A 20415-nucleotide genomic window follows, 5' to 3' on the forward strand; every position below is an offset into this window, starting at 1 on the left:
AGAGACTAGAAGAGGTTTATCACCTGGGGCAGGAGACTAATGACAGTTGAGTCTTCTCACACCGAAGGGGCGGATGTGTTTTATGGAGGATGGAGAGGAGGAAATGCGTTGGTTTGATCTTATTTCTTGATCTCTATTTCTAATGGCCTGTGAGCCAGGCAATTCCAAGCTATCAAATACAGATAACATTCAAGGAGCCAACACAGAATTCTCTTCCCAGGAACCCCGTGAAAGCCAAGACCAAGACTGACGTGTAGAATGCACAGAACCTATACCTAAACTGCTCATTTTCCATACAGGGGCTTAGACTGCAGATGTGGGTACAGCTGTGTCCTACCACTCACTTTCAACTCCGCTGGTGAAGTTCTGTTTCGATTTTTAAATAATGCTGGACATGAGGCATTGATCTACACCCTGTGCTGTCTCTGATGGGGACATTTTTATAATATCCACAGTGCATGAAGGAAATAAGCATTCCACAGTACTGTATTCAAAGTCCTAAAACAATTTCTGCTCCCAGGAAATACCCTTTTCCAAGAAAATCGGGACTCTTTTTTAGATTTTTTATAAACTTGTGTGTATGTGAGTGTGTATGCACGTACATGCATGCACATGCCTCACACACACCACAGCTTTCATGTGGAAATGTGAGGACTACTTACTTTGTGGAGTCAGTTCTCTCCTACCTTTGTGTGCGTTCTGGGGATCAGGTTTGCATGGCAAGCACTTTGACCCTCAGAGCCATCTCTCTGGTCCCCAGGATTCTTTTCATACTATCACAAAGATGCTCAACTTCACTAGCCATCAGGAAAACGCAAATTAGAACTAAGACTGGGGAGATGCCTAGGTCAGCTGGGCAAGCATGAGGCCCCGGGTTCTACAGCCAACACTCACATAAAAAGCCAGTTGCAGTAGCCCCTGTTTGTAATCCTAGGTCTAGGGGCACAGGAAGAGACAGAGGACTCCTGGGGCTTGCTAGCTAGTCAGTCCAATGGAACTGGCCGGCCTCCAGGATCGGCGAGACGCTGCTCTAGACCCTGCTCTAGACCCTGCTCTAGAACGTAAAATAGAGAGCGATCAAAGGAGATAGTCAAAGTTGACCTTGGGGCTCCACCTTCACAAACACATACTTTCACATGCACCTGACCCCCTACACACACACACACACACACACACACACACACACACACACACACACGCACACGCATCCCACACATACACAAACACTTCACACATACACCTCACATACACACATCCCACATACACACACACCTCACACACACATGCCCCCCACACACCTCACATGCACACTATATACACGCTTCACACACACACACCTCACACACCACACACACACACACACACACACACACACACACACACACACACACACGAAATGACATTGAAGTTCCACTTTACCCCAGCCAGAAGAGAATCATCACAAAGACATGCTAACATCAATGCTAATGGGGATGTGGAGAGGAAAGAAACTTTTTCAAGCTACCAGTGGGAATCCAGACTAGGGCAGCCACTGTGGAAATCAATCTGGAGTGTCTTCAAAAACTAAACACAGGACGCGACACCAGACCTGTGACCCTGAGGGCAGTTCTGCCTATGTCCCTCCACATGCCCCTCAAGCAGGGCACCTTGCCCTTCACTGAGCATTCTAGACATCATTTGAAAGTGATGAGAATACTCACTGAACATCAGCCTGGCTGGCCTTCATGGAGGAACAAACCTTCGTGGTGTTTTAGTGGTTCCAAGAAGACCACAAAAAATATCTCTACTAACTCCTGGGTGTCAAACTGAAGCTTCATCAAGTGTGTCTTAATGTTGAACAATAAGTCTCCTGCCAGGCAACTCGAACACCTTCAAATCACTGAGTGAAGCCACTAGTGTGTTGCACAGGTCTGCTGAGGTAACTCCTGGGTATCTGCATCGCTTTGTTTCAACTGTTAACTAGACACGTTCCATGACCTGTTTCTCATAATTTATCACAGGTATATAAAAATGAACTGGGTGGTGGTGGCACATACCTTTAATCCCAGCACTCAGAAGGCAGAGGCAGGTGAATTTCTGAGTTCCAAGACAGCCAGGGCTACTCACAGAAATTCTATCTTGAAAAATAAATAAATAGATAGATAGATAAATAGATGATAGAAGATAGATAGATAGATAGATAGATAGATAGACAGATAGATAGACAGACAGACAGACAGATAGGTGACACTCATGTGATTCCAGACAAGTCATCCCCAAACAGGTCTACAGTTGCAGTGGATGTCTTTAGATTCTGTACACAGAGATGCTGCACCAGCTCACCCAGTGTCATTTTATCATTTGAGAAATGTACACCTAGGCCGGGGGCGAAACTCAGTGGTAGAGTGAGTGATGGGCATGTGCAAGGCCCTAGGTTGTAACTAGCACCAAAAATGGTGATAAAATAGAACTTCTTATTATTTTAAAAAACTTATACATTCAAAAAAAGGATGTATTCGTTCACATGTAAATGGGGGTATGTACCTGTGCACTAGGAGAGGTCAGCAGAGCAACCCAGCATCCTCCCTACCACCTGCACCTATTTGTTTGTGGCAGAGTCTCTCCCTAAGACTGTCTGGAAGCCAGCAAACTCCAGTGATTCTTCTGTCTCCATGTGCTCAGTGAGTGTTACAGGCATGTGTGGAACTCCCAGCTCGCTATGTCATGTGGACACTGGGGTACCAGCTCTGGCCCTCATGACAACTCTGATCCTCACAACTGTGCAGTAAGCACTCACAAGCACTGAGTCATCTCTCCAACCACACCAAAATAGGACTTAAAGAAGAAAGTAAATGAGCCGGGTGGTGGTGGCACATGCCTTTAATCCCAGCACTCGGTGAGGCAGAGCCAGGCGGATCTTTGTGAGTTGGAGGCCAGCCTGGTCTACAGAGCGAGATCTAGGAAAGGTGCAAAGCTACACAGAGAAACCCTGTCTCGAAAAAAAAAGAAGAAGAAGAAAGTAAACGAAGTAGATCATTGTTAGTTGACTTCCCTGGAAGACACTCTGTTCTATCACATCAGCTCATGGTTCCTTCCACCTCCTGGTGTTCCCGACTCTGCCTTCATGTCTCACAGAGCAACTGCAACTATTTAAAAACAGTGAGTCTGTCCCATGTGATGTACAGGGAACACTGCAATGTAACACAGGATGCTGGGATGATGTGCTCTAACATGGAGACCTGGGTTCCACAAGGAGTGAAGAAAAAAGCAAAACAAACAAACAACAAAACAAAACCCGGAACTTTCCAGAACAGATATCACATACTGGATATTACCATTTCCTCTGCATACAAGAAATGTGAACCCATTTAATGTCAAGGAGAATTCTGTGAAGCACACAGGTTTACAAGGAGGTGAACGATGTAAGAAGACTCAAGAACACAGGAAGGAAGCTAGAGAGAAATGAGGTCCACCAAGCAAGCTGAGAAAAATCTCCTCCAAAAGAGGAACCGTAGGAAGGGAGATGGCTCAGTCTGCAAAGTGCTCACTAACAGCCCCTCTGAAAAGTATGGGCATAGTGGCATGTATGTGTAATCCCAGCGCTGAGTAGGCCTCTCAAGGCCGGTGATCCCAGGGTTTGCTTAGCAATCAGCACAGCCTACTCAGTGAGTGCCAGACCAGTGCAAGACATGGTCTCAAAAGAACAGGTGTGATATGCCTGGTGAATGACACCTGACACTGACCTCTGACCTCCACATGCATTGTACACATGTGTGCAGCTGTGCGCGCGCACATGCACACACACACACACACACACACACACACACACACACACACACACACATGTTCACACAAATGAGTCTTTCAGCATGGCACCCTAGCACGAATTGCCAATCCAAGCATGTATGCAGCTGAGGGAGAGTCGGCACAGGTTTGAGGAAAGCCTGGACTACATAGTTGGCACCCTGTCTCTATAATGAACAGGGAAGGAGGAAGAAGTGAGAGAAGAACAGAGAAAGGGAAAGAGGGAAGGAGAGGACACGTGAAGACACAGAGAAGGAGGCAGCCAAGAGCGAGGCCTCTGCAGAAACCAACCCAGCTCATGTCTGGATTTTACCTTCAGAGCCATGAACTCTCTGTTGTCTAAGCTGTCCTGTGTGAGGGTTCTGCTATGGTAGCCATAGAATGCCCTGGTCTGGGGCTCTACCTCTAAACAGACAGCTACACCAGCATTTGATGAGGGCCCTAATCACCAACAGAACTCTAAGCTGGGACTGTAGCTCAGTTGGTAGTAGAGTGCTTTCCTGACATGCACAAAGCCCTGAGTTCGATCCTCAGCACTACATAAACCCAGCTTGAAACCCCACTGTTTGGAAGGTAGAGAAAGGAGGATCAGACTTCAAAGTCATCCTCTGGCAACACTTGAGTTTCAGGCTACCATGAGATGGATACACAAGACCATAAGCAATGGGAACAGCTTTATTACTCACAGCAGACAGAAGAGAATTCCAGCTGGCTTCTTTCATGTGTTAATCTGGATGTTTCAGCCTGTAGCCAACATCCCCTGCTTCCTTATGTGACCCTTGAGGTGCCAAGATGCAAGCTAACTCCTATCCGGGAAGCAGCCCCAACCTCCTGGGACCCAGTGCACACTGTATACAGTGTGGCCAAGAGAGAAGCCAACTTTGACCCTTGAACCCATCATCATTCCTCCCACCCCTCTCCTTGTATACAACTCTCCAGGGTCCGGCAATTTTTATTTTTTATTTTATTTTTATTTTTTAAAATATGGAACGCTTCACAAATTTGCATGTCATCCTTGCACAGGGGCCATGCTAATCTTCTCTGTATCGTTCCAATTTTAGTCTATGTGCTGCCGAAGCGAGCACCTAGCAATTTTTAAGTCCCAGTCTGTCCTAGAAAGTGTGGCAGGAGAATAGTGACTACAGGCTGAACGTCATGATTAACATGCGCAAGAAGCTGGCAGGGAAAGATGGGAACCCTTTCCCTATCTGGGCTTCATCTAACCAACAGAGCATGCACAGCCCTGAAAAACAGGTACTATGAAAAAGTCCTATAAAGAGCTATATACCTCATGGCCCAGGGCTTTGGGGGACTCTTTCCTTAGCTCACTGTCCCTTCTAATCTGGGAAGATCTTTCCCTTTCAATTTTTTAGTTTATTCTTATTATTTTAAATTATGTGCATGTGCCTGTCTAGGTGTGTGCATGTGTCTGTCTGTGGGTGTGTGCATGTGTGTGTGTGTGTGTGTGTGTGTGTGTGTGTGTATGGGTGTGTACATGTGTCTGTCTATGAGAGTGTGCATGAGTCTGTCTGTGGGTGTGTGCATTTATCTGTCTGCAGGTGTGTGCATGTGTCTGTCTGTGGGTGTGTGCATGTGTCTGTCTGTGGGTGTGTGCATGTGTGTGTGTGTGTGTCTATGGGTGTGTACATGTGTCTGTCTATGAGAGTGTGCATGAGTCTGTCTATGGGTGTGTGCATTTATCTGTCTGCAGGTGTGTACATGTGTCTGTCTGTGGGTGTGTGCATGTGTGTGTGCGTGTGTGTGTGTGTGTGTGTGTGTGTGTCTATGGGTGTGTACATGTGTCTGTCTATGAGAGTGTGCATGAGTCTGTCTATGGGTGTGTGCATTTATCTGTCTGCAGGTGTGTGCATGTGTCTGTCTGTGGGTGTGTGCATGTGTGTGTGCGTGTGTGTGTGTGTGTGTGTGTCTATGGGTGTGTACATGTGTCTGTCTATGAGAGTGTGCATGAGTCTGTCTATGGGTGTGTGCATTTATCTGTCTGCAGGTGTGTGCATGTGTCTGTCTGTGGGTGTGTGCATGTGTGTGTGTGCGTGTGTGTGTGTATGTGTGTGTGTGTGTCTATGAGTGTGTACATGTGTCTGTCTATGAGAGTGTGCATGAGTCTGTCTATGGGTGTGTGCATTTATCTGTCTGCAGGTGTGTGCATGTGTCTGTCTGTGGGTGTGTGCATGTGTGTGTGTGCGTGTGTGTGTGTGTCTATGAGTGTGTACATGTGTCTGTCTATGAGAGTGTGCATGAGTCTGTCTATGGGTGTGTGCATTTATCTGTCTGCAGGTGTGTGCATGTGTCTGTCTGTGGGTGTGTGCATGTGTGTGTGCGTGTGTGTGTGTGTGTGTGTGTGTGTGTGTGTGTCTATGGGTGTGTACATGTGTCTGTCTATGAGAGTGTGCATGAGTCTGTCTATGGGTGTGTGCATTTATCTGTCTGCAGGTGTGTGCATGTGTCTGTCCGCGGGTATGTGCATATGAAAACACTTGCCAGGATGTCAGAGCTCCCTGGAGCTGGAGTTACAGGTGGTTGTGAGCCACCTGATGTGGGTGCTGGGACTTGAACTCAGGTCCTCTGAAAGATCAAAGATCAAGATTTGCTCTTAACCACTGAGCCATGTCTCTTTCTTAATGAACTGTCTCTATTTATATTTCTAGCCATTCTTCCATGTCCATGACGTAATCTTTTCGCCCTGGGACATGCAGGAGAGCCTGGAACCAGGTGCCCTCTCATCTCAGGCCCTTGCCAAGCTTTAAACATGCTAAACATGCTCTTTTTTCTTCTCTCTCTCTCTCTCTCTCTCTCTCTCTCTCTCTCTCTCTCTCTCCCTCCCTCCCTCCCTCCCTCCCTCCCTCCAAAAGCCTAAGCATATTTTCCACGAGGCCTGCAGTCATTCCCTGAGTAGCGGTTGACCTGACCATCCTCCAGGAGGATGCAGGTCAAGGGAAGACACGCCTGGGCAGTGCCACTGTCTCCTGCCCCTTTCTGGGAAGGCAGGCAGGGAAAGATTTCCCCTTTGAGAGCTTAACTTGCCTCCTCTCTGTGCCCAGTGGAGGAGGCGCCCGGGGCGGGGCTAGGAGCAACAGGGCGGCCTTGTTTCCCTGCAGGTTCAACAATCTGGTTTTCATTGAACACAGTCCTCACTGCTCTCCCACCACATTTTTCTTTAATTATGATAAAAGAGGGTAACTTAATCAAGCATAAATCCTGTTGAAATGAACAGGAGAAAATAAGGGGGTTAACGTGATGGAGCGGGGGAGGGTGGAAACTTCACCCACAGATCCTCCTCTGGATTTTGGAGGGAGCCTGCGTGAAGCCGCCCAGCCCAGCAAATAATGCAGGCTGGTTCCCACCCAGAATCAGATCCTGGTCCTACCCTGGGAAGAAGAAACGAAGGCCAGGCAGAACCTGCTCTCTAGATTGAAGCACCTGAGAACGAAGACCATAGTCCACCTGGCAGGACCCAGACCTGTGTTCCTGAAGCCACCAACCTGAGCTCCTTGTCCCACACTGGGGAATAACCAGGAGAGAGGTGCTGATCATTGACTTACCTGGGTAATGCCAAAGACTACAGGCACACATTCACAACGCACACGTGCATTCACAGGAAGGCACGCACACAACATCGACAGGTAGGCATGTGCCATACTTATCAGCATAGCAGGAGCTCTCCAGACATATAAACAGCTGCAGCCCCTGTGAGGTCTCTGGGGGATCAGAGCCTCAGCTCTACTCTATACCTACAGAATCAAACATTCTGGTGTGGATTGGGAAGGGCCCTGCCTGGGTTCTAGACTGAAGACCCAGGCTAACATCGAGGACCCACTGATACTTAAGGGTGCATGGATTCCATACACAGAAGCAGTCCTGATTGAAAACAAGGGAGAAAAAAAATCACACTCATTCATGCAAAGAACTCATACAAAAAACGCTTAGCTCTCGGGGTGTCCATATGTCACAGGGAATCCTAATTACAGATGTGATCCGACTCGCCATCCTTCCAGACAAGCAAGAGTTACACAGAAGGATTCAATCCAGCAGGACACAGGATCAGGAGTCAGAACTGAGCCCTACTCCCTGTCGCCTCGCCCCTCCCCCAGCAACATCACACATAATGCCAAGTGTCACACAGGACTCCAGGAAAGCAAGAAAGTCCTCCCTTCCAGGGAGTGGCCTCTGAGAAGGAAGCCAAGCAGCCTGGATCCAGAGGAGCGCAAGGTCTTGGCGGTCATCCCTGGGAATTTGGGAGGTCCCTGCAGGAAGGGTAACGCCATTGCAAAGGTTCTGGGCAGGGTCTCAGCTCTGCTCAGGAATCTGTCCCCTGCATACACTTGGAAGGCTTGAGTATTTTCTGGAGTCTTAGATTCTAGATGGAAGATCTTGAGAAGTCTTTCCAGTGAACAGGAATGGATGGGTGTTGGAGTCACTTAAAGGGAGCACACCTCAACCTGGAGTGATCAGTATTAGGAAAACCATGTAAGGTCTCCCTCAAGCATTTCCTGTGGGACATAAGTATATATGCAGATCACAGGGGTTGGGGATTTAGCTCAGTGGTAGAGCACTTGCCTAGCAAGTGCAAGGCCCTGGGTTCAATCCTCAGCTCAAAAAAAAAAAAAAAAAAGAATATATGCAGATCACAAGGCCAAGGCCAAGGTACTGCTCCAGAGGGTTCATGGGGTCATTCTGGGAAGAGTACAGACTCATAAAGGCAATTAGAGACTCCAGTTGGAGTGGTCTAAATTAGGCTTGGGAAAAAAACAAAAACAAAACCAAAAAACAGGACAGGCCTGAAGGGCCTGGCTTCTAGGTTGGCAGAAAGAGAGAAAAGAAATGCTGACCAGCTCAAAGAGGCTTTCACTCTCTGAGAGCCCATTGCTTCTCACATGAGGCAGAGGCTGCGGGGCCCCGAGGACAGATGGGCTGGTCATGGGCACCTTCTACAACACTAGGTGATTCCTATATGTGAAAGAAGCTGGCAACCAGAGCTGCCCCCTGCTCTCTGGACAGATGAAAAGACACTTGCTGAAACCCAGGTGTAGGAACAAAGCTTCCCGGGAAGGAGAAGTCGCTCTATCCAGGAACAGGCATGTGATAGAACGTACAGAGGGGAGACAGCTTGGTCAGCAGACCTGAGGTGGAGTCCCGAAACCCTCATTAAAAACAAAACAAAACAGGTGTGGTGTGTGGTGGCATATGTTTGTAATTCTAGCACTGGGAAAGTGGAGAAAGGCTGGTTCCAGGGCCTCACTGCAATCAGTCCCTGCTTAGAAAGTGCCAGGTCAGTGAGACACACTGCCTACAAGAAAGAAAAGAAAGAAAGAAAGAAAGAAAGAAGGAAGGAAGGAAGGAAGGAAGGAAGGAAGGAAGGAAGGAAGGAAGAAAGAAAGAAAGAAAGAAAGAAAGAAAGAAGAAGAAGAAGAAAGAAAGAAAGAAAAAAGTTTCCTTTGGCTTCACACATACACATGCACTTATATAAGTATCCTCTCTCTCTCTCTCTCTCTCTCTCTCTCTCTCTCTCTCTCTCTCTCTCTCTCTCACACACACACACACACACACACACACACACACAGAGCACACTGCAATGGACTGTGTTTGCATTTCCCCCTAAATTCATGTTGACTCTCTAATTACCATAATGGTATCTAATGGTGCAGCATGGGAATCGATTGGGTTGACCCTGAAGTCACGTGGGTGGGGCCCTGACATGGACTTAACTACAAGACCAAGTGGGGAGTTTGCTGCTTTCATGAGGACACAGAAAGACGGGCCTGGCCTTACGAAGGGTACATAAGCTCGCAGCCTCCAAAGGGCCAGATGTGAATTTCTGTTGTTGAAGACAACTTGATCAAATACAGCAAAAGGATCTACATAGTAATTTCTTCCTCCTATAATGCACCAATGGTCAAGAGGCACTCACAAAGATGTTCGCTGCTGGTAGCCACCCATGAATCACAATTCTGAACTACTAACTAACCCTGGGACGGGTTAGTTAGTCTTAACTGTCACCTGAAACAACACAGAAACAAGGGGTGCTCAGTGAGGGGACAGTTAGGGGACTGTCCAGATTAGGTGGCCGATGGACATGTCTGTGGGCAGCACTGTTCCCTGGCTTTGGGTTCTGGACTGTGTTAATAGAGAAGGCCAGCTGAGCACCAGCGTGCACTAATCCATGGCTCTGTTCTAGACCATGAAGGGAAGCTGGTTCTTCAGCGCCTGCAGGGTTCTGCTGCCCTGACGGCATTGCTGTGATGGGCTGCACCTTGACCGTGAGCCAAACAAACCCATCCTCTCAGAAGTTGCTTTTGTTTTGGGGATTTTATCACAGGAAACAGCAAACAAAATAAAAGCAGATGATTCTACTAAAAATGACTGAGTGTAAGGAAAGGTAAACTGAGGATGACCCTTTGGCTGCTACATGTACACACACACACATGCACACACACATATACATGCACACACACATGCACACATATACATGTACACACACATGCACACATATACATGTACACACACACACATGTACACACATATACATGTACACACACATGCACACATATACATGTACACACATGCACACATATACATGTACACACACATATACATGTACACACATGCACACATATACATGTACACATACACACACATACATGAAAAAGTGGGAAGAAGGGAGGAAAGAGAAGGAGGGAAAAGAATGAAAGAGAGAGAGGCGAGAGGGAGGGAGAGACGACGGAGGGAGAGAGAGAGGCAGGGAAGTGGGCTAAGAAGATGAAACCTACTGGAACCCTCACACGCTGACGCTGACCGTCAGATTTTAAAGTATGGCAGGCACTGTGGGAGCAGCCTGGCAGTCTTCCCATGTAAAAACCTGCACACAGACATTCACAGACACATTGCTCTAAGGGCCACGATGTGGGAACAATTCAAGTGTCCACACAATGGCAAGTGACTAGAATGAGCCATATCAAAGAAATGGAATACGATTCAGTCACAAAGTGGAATGAGTGTGGAGCACATGCTCCAACATGGATAAACCCCGAACCATCATGCTGGAAGCCAATCACAAAAGACCACTCAGGTGAAATGTCAAGATCATGCAAATCCAAGGGGACAGAGGGTCAATGGCAGATGGCGAGGGTGGGTGGTGGAGGTGGGGACAGTGGACGTTGGCTAATGGGCACGGAGTATCTCTGCAGGGGAAAGGGAAATTAAAGATTGCCTGTAGTTCTGGCACAACTCAATGTGTATTCTAAACACTAAATTAAATGGCATGTGAAGTATTACACCGAAGCACAAAGACAGCAGTGACTACAAGGTCAGTGGCAGGGTGCTTGCCTAGAATGAGTGATGTTCTAGGTTCAAGCCCAGAACCAAAGACAAAAAGTAAAAAAGCCAGGTGTCTTAGGAATGAAAAGAAACAGGTATGGTGGAATGAAATCTGAAACCCCAGCATGGACAAGGAGGAGGCAGGAGGATTATAACAGCTAGCCTGGGTTATACAGGAAGAGCTACCCTGGGTTATCTGGGAAGATTCTGTCAAAATAGGGGAGAGGGACTCACAAGACCCTACCCATCCCTCAGGATCTGTAGGCAGTTTACAATTGGTAGGGGAGGGAAAGACGTTTTCTTCAGTGGTGTAACCACAGGCAGGTGCCCCTGCTCTTGTGGGAAACACTTCACCCATACTACCGTGAGCAATTCTAATGAAATGAATTGCATCGTGTGCCCTCCCACCCTCCAGAGAGACAGACAGACAGACAGACAGACACACACACACACACACACACACACACACACACACACACACGACCTTAAAGTAGAAAGGGGATCGATAGGAATGAAAGAGGAACAAGAGAGAGTAGCGGACACTGAATATCATCAAAATATGACATACACATAATGTGAAACATAATGAAACCCATTACTGTGTTTAATTAGTATATTGTAATAAAACGCTCATCGCTTTAAAAGACCAGTTTGGAGATGTTGTAACTGGAAGTGAAGGAGAACAAATCCAGACAACGGCAAAACTAGAAAATAAAAGGGGAGGGGAGCAGACAAGGAAACAAAGTGGCCAAAGAGGGGAATGAGGAGAGGGTGGAGGCTAGCAGCCGTGAGCTCCCAATACCTTGGCAGAGCACACACAGACACTGCCTCTCAGCCTGACCCTCAGCCTCAGTGGAAGTGAGCTGTGATGTTACCTGGGGCTGAAGAAACATAGCACAGCACAGAATGGGGAGAGCACATGGTATGGAAGAATTCTTCACCCCATGGCAGCCAGGAAGTAGAAGGAGACAAGCAGAGTCTGGAGCTGCGATAGCCCTCACGGACACCTCTGCAATGACAGAACTTCCTCCCACCGGAAGCTGCCTCTTCAAGGTTCCCACCACTTCTCAACAGCACCACATGCTAGGAACCTTCAACACGTGGGAATTTAGAGAAATTCCTAACCCAAACCATAGCAGTAGAGTTTGGGGACTGGGTACCCAGGTCCCCTTGAGTATAGGAGGCTCTTGTCCTGGTCATATGAAATCAATGGCCCTTTCCACAACATGTAGTTGCATGCTTGGATTATCTAGGTTATGGGACACTTTGCCCTGAAAAAATAAAATAAAATAAACCTCTTGGTTCTGACTGGCTTTTAGCCAGCATACATCTGGTTTTTCCCATGGAGAAGGCACTGGCGGCTGGAGGTGTAGCTCGGTGGTAGTGCTTCTGATAGAGTAGAAACCATAGGCATTTGGGCAGCTTCTTCGTGTAGCTTCATCTCCCAGCCCATGAGCCCACTATGTGTCTGTCTCTAATGCTCCCATCCCCAGGACGCTGGGAACATAGCCATGGACATCAGGCCTCTAGAGATGGGCGGAGAAATAGGACAAGTGTCAGTGCACACAGAGGAGAGGCAGGAAGTCTAGTCCTGTATTTAAGAGCTACATTCTCAATTACGCCTTATGTTATAAATCCCCCCGCCAAAGTTTGCAGGAAAACGTTGCCATAGATCAAAGTGTGTGAAGGGACTTGGCCTCGACTGTGAAAATCACATGAATCAGACGCCTGTGGCAAGCTAGCCACCTTGCCAAGACAGTCTCAGGTCTAGCTTCCCCCTCCAAGCAGAAGTCCTGTGAACCATTCCCCACATCCCTGGGGGCTTGCCAAGACACTGATGAGGATGGAATGTCTTCAGGCCATGCTCATTTCAGACAACTTACTTAAAAGACAAAGAAAGGACCAGATAAATCACATCTGGAGCATCCTCACGGGCCATATGTTTTATTTATGCTGCTGTTCCGCACCCCAATCTGTCTTCCCCCTGTCTGCTCCATAGGGGAAGTGGGGAGGGTCATGAAGATAAAATTCTTCAACAGTGACTTAACCTACAAGCTTTGTAAATGTAGTTAAGTTCAAGGCCATGGGAGTCCCCCTTGGTGGGAAGTGTACAGCTCCTTGCAAAATATTCTTCCCAACAGCCAACACTTCCACAGAATTTTCTGTAGTATGCAGAATCTCCATCGAGCAAAGCTAAGGCTAAAACCTTTCTCAGTGTGAATTTCAGACACAGTGATTCCTCACAGAGATAACAGGACCACTGTAAGAGTGATCTCCTGAGCCCTTTCACAGGATGAAGGGAGAAAAAAACGTGAAACCTCCCTCCCACCCCTGTCCTTAAGCCATGGGCTGGCAGATCACAAACTTGCTACCTGTAGGAGGTGTCCCAAGTCCCCAACTAGGGACTCAAGAAATCAAAAGATACAATGGCAAAACTCATTTTTACATTTTTGCCCAATTTAACTGAAAAAAAAAAAAAAGACATGCTTTTGTGGTATGGTTAGGGTAACTGCTCCCTGTGATAAAGGGTTGGTCCTGAGCCTCGGGTATTACTGGGGGTGTGGGGGAGATTGTCTTTTTCTTCTTAGCTTCCCAACAGCCATGAGGTAAGCCTATCTCCACTAGAAGCTCCCATGAGTTCTGACTCATTACAGGCCCCAGAGCCAAAGGCAACAGACCACTGAGTGAGACTGTAGAAGGATGGGATACAATAAACCCTTTCCCTCCCATTTTAATGTGTGTACACATCTATGCATGTGTATTCACATGTGTGGGCATGAGTATGTTTGCAGGTGCATGGGCACATATGTGCATGAGTGTGGAGATCCAAGGTGAGGCTGACATCCAGTCTTCTTCAGTCTCTCTCCACAGTATTCACTGAGGCAGGGTCAGTCTCTCAGACGAACCTGGGGCTCACCCACATGAGCTAGCTGGCTTGTTCAGGGCATTAGAATTAAAGGCAGCTACCATGCCTGCCCAGCATTTACATGGCTTCTGGAAATCCAGACTCAGGTCGTATATAGCAAGCACGTCATCCACCTCACTGTCTCCCCAGCTCAGCTTTCTCTCTGTATAAATGACCACAGGCATTTTGTCACAACCATGGGAAGCCAAATTAGATAACAGTTTCCTACTCTTTAGAGACAAAGGGTAGGAAGGTAGATGCCAGAGGCCAGGGGCAGGCTGGAGCAAGGGGTAAGGACAGGGAAGATGTTAACTGAAGTCTTGGACTAAGAAATACATTTCAGTTCTGCATGTTTATCACAGTTAAAGATGTGTGGTTTAGTGGATTCTTGTGTTCCCACCACACAACACACACACACACACACACACACACACACACACACACACACACACTCACTCGCACTGCAGGTGAATGTCATCAACCTGGTGATAATTAGGTGGCAGGATCTTCCTCTAAAGCATGCATAAATGAAAGCACACACTGTGCCCTATAAATAAACAATTATCAGCCAATAAATATTTGTGGAAGTCACATGAGGAAAGAAAAGGAGTCATTTCATCTTCTCCCTGACAGGGTGTTGCTGTGCAGCCCAGGCTGGCCTTCAATTCCTGTCCTCCTGTGACAGGGGAAGGACCAAGAAATGATAAGGCAGATTAACACGTGAGGGGCTGGAGGCAGACTCAGGTTAAGAGGATTTGCTTCTCCTCTGGAGAACCAGAGTTTAGTTACCAGCATTCACAGGGTGGCTCACAACCACCTCTAGCTCCAGTTCCCGGAGATCTGATGTTTTCTTCTGGCTTCTTTGGGTATTGGGTACAGGTATGTGGTGCATATACCTATATGCAAAGAATCACTGATATACATTTAAAAATAAAAGTACATCTCTTTAAGAAGAAAAGAGCATCATGTGCACATGTCTGCAGAGGATTGGCAGCCCATCCTCCCCAGGCAGTAGCCAATGAGCTAAGCACATTCAGATACCACTGTGGATGCTTCTGAACGCTCCTAGGCTCGCTTGCCCACGTCTGCTCTGGAGAGTGCTTTTCCCTTTCTTAATAAGTCTCTATTTCTATCCCATGCCTAACTTAAAAGGCACAACTTCTTCCCCATCTCTTCCTAGGGGCTGCCCAGTTTTCACCTAATCTGCATCATGATTTTTCTCTTAAACTCTAATAAAAATAGTCTTTCCAACCTCCACCTGAGTCCACTAAATACTTTTATTAATAAGGCTAAGAACCCTTCAAAGATTCTCCTGGCTAACACACCTGCCTCAGGCTCCTGAGTCCTAGGTGACTGTTGTTGTTGTTGTTGTTGTTGTTGTTGTTGTTCTTGTTCTCCTCCTCCTCCTCCTCCTCCTCCTCCTCCTCCTCCTCCTCCTCCTCCCCCTCCTCCTCCCCCCTCCTCCTCCTCCTCCTTCTTTTTCTTTTTAGACAAAGTTTCTCTGTGTAACAGCTCTGGCTGTCCTGGGAACTAGCTTTGTAGACCAAGCTGGCCTCGAACTCACAGATTCTCCTGCCTCTGTCTCCTGAGAGCTGGGATTAAAGGTGTGCACCACCACTGCCCAGCTCATCATTCAGTTTTTGAAGGGGCATCGTGTAACCAAGGTAATTACGTAAATGTTGTCATTTAAGCAAGAAAGAAATCAACTTTCTACAGATGAATCCTTCCCACTCCTTAAGACTGAACAAGGAGACTGGCATGATAGCTCACAATGCAATTGCAGCACTCAGGAGGCTGAGGCAAGATTGCCATGAGTTGGAGGCTAGCCTGGGTTACAGAGTGAGTTCTAGCCCAGCCTGGGCTGCAAAGTGGGACCTATTCTCAAAAGAAACTGGATAAGAGCAAGATGACATTACATTTTCTTTTTCTTTCCTTCCTTTCTTTCTTTGTTTCTTTTTTTTCCCCTGAAATTACACTTTCAAAATATGAGACCCTGGCATTAGCTCCCCTGTCACCTGTGACCCAAGTTGCCAGTGCTCTCTAACCAGACCCTACCTCCTCCCAAACTGAGCCACAACAGATGTTTCCTTCCAGTTGCTGCCCCTAGGACACTGGCCATCCAAATGTACTGGCACACACAGAAGAAACAGCCTTGTCCCACTTTACCCGAGTCAAACACTCCAGTGCCCTTAGTTACAAGTGATGCCACAGCAGAAATGCTTTCTGGTGGATGGGCAAGAGAGTAAACATCTGCTCTTCCATTCACACACACACTTGCCTGCTGTCTGTTTACAGAGTGGCTTTCCACAGAACAACACTGCCCTGGAGCTGGAACCACTGGATGCATCAGGGCTACCGAAACTTTATAAAATCAAATTAACCTTTTTTTAAAGGTATATTTGCTTTTATTTTACATGTCTGAGCATTTGCCTCATACACATGCATGTGCCACATGCCCTCCTGGTGCCAGAGGAGAGCATCGGATCCCTGGAACTGGAGTTACAGACTGTTGTGAGCTGCCATGTGGGTGCTAGGAATTGATCCTGGGTCCTCTGGAAGAGCAGCCAGTGTCCTTAACCACTGAGCCATCTCTTCAGGCCCTCAAATTAACCTTTTTAAAGCCAGGCATTGTGGGGCTGGAGAGATGGCTCAGACAGGAAGTGCTCATCATAGAAGCATGAGGAACATGGCTGAGATCCACCAGCACCCGTGTAAAAGCTAGAGAGCACCCTGCCTGTTATCTCAGCTCCTGAGAGGCAGAGACAGAATCCCTAGAGCAAGCTGGCCAGGCACAGTAGCCAAAATAGTAGGTGAGCTCCAGGTTCAGTGGGAGATACTGCCTGATATGATGGAGAGGATCCAGGAAGACACCCGAAATCAATCTCCTGAAGTTACAAAAACACATGCATGAACAGGGAACCAGAAATGGTCCTTCAGGTTCCTGCTTCGCAGAGGAGACTGCCAGACATTCTACAGGACGCAGAGAGAAGCCACTGAGAGACTCTAGTCCTATAGGCTGAAGATGGATGCCCCAACGTTACAGAGGAACTTTGGATGACTGTCCAGGCAGCCAGCTGTCTCGGTCATTCCAGATTTTTGGAAGTTGGTTACAATGCACTCCTGTTTACTTAGGTAATATTATATCCTTCTGGGGTCTTTGATGTAGTTGAAGACTAGATAGTTATAATTTTCCTTTGTTATGATAAAAGATAAATTAGATATGAAACTTCAGACTCATAAATATAGTATAAATAGAATGTTTTCTTTAATTTTGCCAAATACAAATGGACTAGATATTGTAACAGCCTCTTCCTAGGGGTCAACCAACACCTCCTGACTCTTGAAAACAGCCCCTCCAGGCAAGCGTCAGTATCCACATTGCAGGCCTCTGCTGGCCAAAGCTGGCTTTGCCTATTTTGACATCTTTGGAGCTCAGAAAGAACAGCTTGGGGTGAGCTATCCTATGCCATCTCCATTGGCTCTCACTGACATCTCTTCCCTGATGTTTTTCCTTGGAACAGTAACACTTGCTCTGCGAACACACTAGTCTCCATCATGTGTAAAGAAGATGAAAACATATGTATGTATGTATGTATGTATGTATGTATGTATGTATGTATGTATATATTCACACAAATAGATGAAACTAGATATATTACATATATATGCATAAACATTAAACAAGGTACATATATATTATAAATGCCATAGATATCATATATACATTTGTACACACTACATATTCAAAAATCTCACTCTGTCTTTCTCCATCTAAACCATTGCTCATCTTGAACCCTCTTTTTATCCATCTACCTCATCTTATCACTTACTGGTCACAAGGCCACACAAAAGGAACCCGCTGAAAGTTGTTTAAATAATGAATGAGCCCACTCACAGACCCAGAGTCTGTGTGTGTTCACATTCTATAACATGAAAGTGTAAATACCTATTTCAGAGTGATTTGATATTCAACTTTGACCTTCCCATCTGACACACTGCTTTCCAGAGAAAGCTGCTTCGGCTTTCACATTTACATGTTCTTCTGCAAGGCGACTCTGGCTCATCTTGGTCAGGAGCAATTTTCCCATGAATCACAGCAAGCCCTGGGATTGCTGTGAGCCACAGTGTGGAAAGGAAGTGGCCCTTGACAGTTCAGAATGGAGTCTAACTGCCCAGATTCCACTCGCTATTTTAAAAACATTCTTGGGAGAATCCTTCCTGGAACCTGGCTGCCAAACTATGAAGAAGCCAAACCCTGTCAAGAGCCTACCTTGGAGTTCTTGGGTGAAGGGAGCCTACCCCCTAGTTCACCGTCAGCTGGCCCAGACAAGTCAGACCTACAGGTCCCCCAGCACAGCAGCACCCTGCCAAACATCAAGCCAGAAGCCACCAACCCACAACTATATGGCATCATCACTTTCAGGACTGGGGAGACGGCTCAGTGAGTGAAGTGTGATGTGCTAACAAGAGGCCCTGAGTTCAGATCCCTGACACCCACAGCCATGGTGGTATGGGTGAGTCAGCCCGGAGTTGGAAGTGGGAAAGACATGGGAATCCCTAAAGCTCAAAGGTCAGCAAATCTAGCCAATCAGCGAGCTATGAGTTCCGTGAAATACTGTCTTTAAAAATAGTGTATGGAGGGCTGGGAGATGGTTTGGTGGTTAAGAGCACTTGTTCTTTGAAGAGGACCTGGGTTCAATTCCCAGCACCCACATGGTGGCTCACAACCATCTGTAACACCAGTTCCAGAGGATCTGACACCCTCTTCTGACCTCCATGAATATCAGGCGTGCACATGGTGCATACACCTACATGCAAGCAAAACAGCCATGCGCATAAAATAAATACATCTAAAAATATTTAATTAAAAAATAAGGTAGACAGTGACAGAGTTACATTTGACATCACCTCTGGCCTGCACACTTGCACATGTGCACACCTTCCACAAGCACACACACACACACACACACACACACACACACACACACACACACACTCTGCTGTTTTTAAAAACATCCTTAAATAAGAGAGTAGTGTTGTTACACAGCAGGAGGTAACAGAACGCTTCCCTAGGGGAGTTTCGAAGTTCCTTTCATTATTTACTCATTTACACCTGATTAGGTTGGTTTGCTCTTGCCATTTGCTTTGAAAAAGTCTGTGTAAGAAGAGATTTTCCAACTAAATTGAGTCCAAGGTCTGTGGGACACTCTCTAGCTGTGGACTCTCATGTAAACACATGTATAACTCCTGTGTCGAGTTAGCATTGTCTGTCACAGAAGACCCCTTGGCATTTCAGTGAAGGGTCAGAGGCAAACTCTGATTCCCAGTGCCCCTAGTTCCTTCTCCAAAGGGAAGCCTCAAGGAGACACTAGGAGGTATTAGTAAGCTGGATCGGGGTCCATCAGCAGTCTGTAGAGCACCTCCTGTTCTTCAGCTCATCACCATCCCTCATCTCTCTACCTGGGGAACACCCCTCTGTCAACCACAGAGAGCTAGCTCTCTCTGGGAAGCACTGCAAATGTCACAATGGAGAGTTAAGGGGGACAGGGTCTGCTCGGCGGGGACCTCAGACATAGGTAGGGGAGGTGTGTAACCCAGGGTAGATGCACATCCTTCTTCACAGGAGCACACTGTGCCTGGCCCGGCAACATCAGGGGCTGAAGTGACAGCCTGTAATCCACCCACTGCTGAGCAGCTGAATCAGAGGTCCAGAGCCAGTTCCACAGAGAAGTGCCTTCAGGGAAGCTGTGTCCTCCCCTGAAAATTCAAGCTGTAAATTACCCCTGACAAATTAACTCTCCTTTCTTTCTTGAGGGAGAAATTTGAAAAGGAGGAGGGGCTCCAGTGGAGCGTGTCTGGTGGTCTTGTCAGAGCTGTTGGAAGGGGTGTGTGGATTTGGTTTGACAAAGACTTACTGTCTGTAATTCTGTCCCTGCCTGTTGAAAATCAAGTTGTGGCATGGAACAGTGATAGCTGACGCCTGGAAGGCAGCTGAGAAAGCCTTCTGCCCAGGGAAGGCCCCAAGCCCTCATTACAGTTGAACTCACTCAAGGAAGAGAGAAATCCCTTCATCCCCACTATTAGATCAAAAAATGAAACCCTGCTTCAGAGCAGGACTATTGTAGCGAAAGGATTTGGCCAGTATGCTGGCGACCTTTTTACCACTGGACACATGCCTGAGATCCACTAACTTAAAAGGAGACATAGTTTTGGGGGTCACAGTTTCAGGCTCCGGTGCACAGGCAATTGGCTCAGTTATTTCATTCAAGTACAGGATGAGGAATCACATCATTACCAAACACGTGAGGTGCAAAGGTACTCACTGTACAGCAGCCAGGACCCAAAGACAAAAACAAAACAAAACAAAGACCCAGAGGGGGCTGTGGTCCCAGTAT

The 20415-nt window shown here is 47.0% G+C and overlaps 1 protein-coding gene and 1 non-coding gene across 2 annotated transcripts in view; both read right to left on the reverse strand.

Annotated features, from left to right (window-relative positions):
* Nucleotides 1–20415, reverse strand: part of Ror2 (receptor tyrosine kinase like orphan receptor 2) — a 186036-nt gene that overhangs the window by 104021 nt on the left and 61600 nt on the right. The window lies entirely within an intron of this gene.
* On the reverse strand, nucleotides 4762–4868 carry LOC118584974. Its single transcript, XR_004945130.1, has one exon. It is a non-coding gene; the product is annotated as a U6 spliceosomal RNA (small nuclear RNA).

The sequence above is a fragment of the Onychomys torridus genome, chromosome 5 (genome assembly GCF_903995425.1).
Source record: "Onychomys torridus chromosome 5, mOncTor1.1, whole genome shotgun sequence".
Taxonomy (NCBI): domain Eukaryota; kingdom Metazoa; phylum Chordata; class Mammalia; order Rodentia; family Cricetidae; genus Onychomys; species Onychomys torridus.